The following is a 2500-nucleotide window of genomic DNA, read 5'->3' as shown; positions in this document are numbered from 1 at the left end:
GGAGAATGTGGGGCTCGCTCCCACGGGGAGTGGGGGAGATTGTGGGACTCGCTCCCACAGGGAGTGGGGAGAATGTGGATCTCGCTCCCACGGGAAGTGGGGAGAATGTGGGACTCGCTCCACAGCGAGTGGGGAGAATGTGGGACTCGCTCCAACGGGGAGTGGGGAGAATGTGGGACTCGCTCTCTCAGGAGTGGGGGAGAATGTGGGATTCGCTCCCACGGGAAGTAGGGAGTGGGGAGAATGTGGGACTCGCTCCCACGGGGAGTGGGGGGAGAATGTGGGACTCGCTCCCACGGGGAGTGGGGAAATGTGGGACTCGCTTCCACGGGGAGTGGGGCAGAATGTGGGACTCGCTCCCACGGGGAGTGGGGCAGAATGTGGGACTCGCTCCCACGGGGAGTGGGGGAGAATGTGAGACTCGCTCCCACGGGGAGTGGAGAGAATGTGGGACTCGCTCCCACGGGGAGTGGGGGAGAATGTGGGACTCGCTCCCACGGGGAGTGGGGGAGAATGTGGGACTAACTCCCACGGGGAGTGGGGGAGAATGTGGGACTCACTCCCACGGGAGTGGGGAGCATGTGGGACTCGCTCCCAAGGGGAGTGGGGGGAGAATGTGGGGCTCACTCCCACAGGGAGTGGGGAGAATGTGGGACTCGCTCCCACAGGGAGTGGGGAGAATGTGGGACTCGCTCCCACAGGGAGTGGGGAGAATGTGGGACTCGCTCCCACGGGGAGTGGGGGAGAATGTGGGGACTCGCTCCCACGGGGAGTGGGGAGAATGTGGGACTCGCTCCCACGGGGAGTGGGGGAGAATGTGGGACTCGCTCCCACGGGGAGGTGGGGGAGAATGTGGGGCTCGCTCCCACGGGGAGTGGGGAGATTGTGGGACTCGCTCCCACAGGGAGTGGGGAGAATGTGGATCTCGCTCCCACGGGGAGTGGGAGAATGTGGGACTCGCTCCCACGGGGAGTGGGGGAGAATGTGGGACTCGCTCCCACGGGGAGTGGGGGAGAATGTGGGACTCGCTCCCACGGGGAGTGGGGAGAATGTGGGACTCGCTCCCACGGGGAGTGGGGGAGAATGTGGACTCGCTCCCACGGGGAGTGGGGAGATTGTGGGACTCGCTCCCACAGGGAGTGGGAGAATGTGGATCTCGCTCCCACGGGGAAGTGGGGAGAATGTGGGACTCGCTCCCACAGCGAGTGGGGAGAATGTGGGGACTCGCTCCAACGGGGAGTGGGGAGAATGTGGTACTCGCTCTCTCAGGGAGTGGGGGAGAATGTGGGATTCGCTCCCACGGGGAGTAGGGAGTTGGGGAGAATGTGGGACTCGCTCCCACGGGGAGTGGGGGAGAATGTGGGACTCGCTCCCACGGGGAGTGGGGAGAATGTGGGACTCGCTTCCCGACGGGGAGTGGGGGAGAATGTGGGACTCGCCCCCACGGGAGTGGGGAGAATGTGGGACTCGCTCCCACGGGGAGTGGGGGAGAATGTGGGACTCGCTCCCACGGGGAGTGGGGAGAATGTGGGACTCGCTCCCACGGGGAGTGGGGAGAATGTGGGACTCGCTCCCACGGGGATGTGGGGGAGAATGTGGGACTCGCTTCCACGGGGAGTGGGGGAGAATGTGGGACTCGCTCCCACGGGGAGTGGGGAGAATGTGGGACTCGCTCCCACGGGGAGTGGGGGAGAATGTGGGACCTCGCTCCACGGGAAGTGGGGAGAATGTGGGACTCGCTCCCACGGGGAGTGGGGGAGAATGTGGGACTCGCTCCCACAGGGAGTGGGGGAGAAGGTGGGACTCGCTCCACGGGGAGTGGGGAGAATGTGGGACTCGCTCCCACGGGTAGTGGGGGAGAATGTGGGACTCGCTCCCACGGGAGTGGGGGAGAATGTGGGACGCGCTCCCCACGGGGAGTGGGAGAATGTGGGACTCGCTCCCACGGGGAGTGGGGGAGAATGTGGGACTCGCTCCCCCGGGGAGTGGGGGGAGAATGTGGGGCTCGCTCCCACGGGGAGTGGGGAGATTGTGGGACTCGCTCCCACAGGAGCGGGGAGAATGTGGATCTCGCTCCCACGGGAAGTGGGGAGAATGTGGGACTCGCTCCCACAGCGAGTGGGGAGAATGTGGGGACTCGCTCAAACGGGGAGTGGGGAGAATGTGGGACTCGCTCTCTCAGGGAGTGGGGGGAGAATGTGGGATTCGCTCCCACGGGGAGTAGGAGTGGGGAGAATGTGGACTCGCTCCACGGGGAGTGGGGGAGAATGTGGGACTCGCTCCCACGGGGAGTGGGGAGAATGTGGGACTCGCTTCCCACGGGGAGTGGGGGAGAATGTGGGACTCGCCCCCACGGGGAGTGGGGAGAATGTGGGACTCGCTCCCACGGGGAGTGGGGGAGAATGTGGGACTCGCTCCCACGGGGAGTGGGGGAGAATGTGGGACTCGCTCCACGGGGAGTGGGGGAGAATGTGGGACTCGCTCCCACGGGGATGTGGGG

The sequence above is a fragment of the Scyliorhinus torazame genome, chromosome 26, assembly GCF_047496885.1.
Source record: "Scyliorhinus torazame isolate Kashiwa2021f chromosome 26, sScyTor2.1, whole genome shotgun sequence".
Lineage (NCBI taxonomy): Eukaryota > Metazoa > Chordata > Chondrichthyes > Carcharhiniformes > Scyliorhinidae > Scyliorhinus > Scyliorhinus torazame.
The sequence above is the reverse complement of the archived record's forward strand: the minus strand, read 5'-3'. Positions refer to the sequence as shown.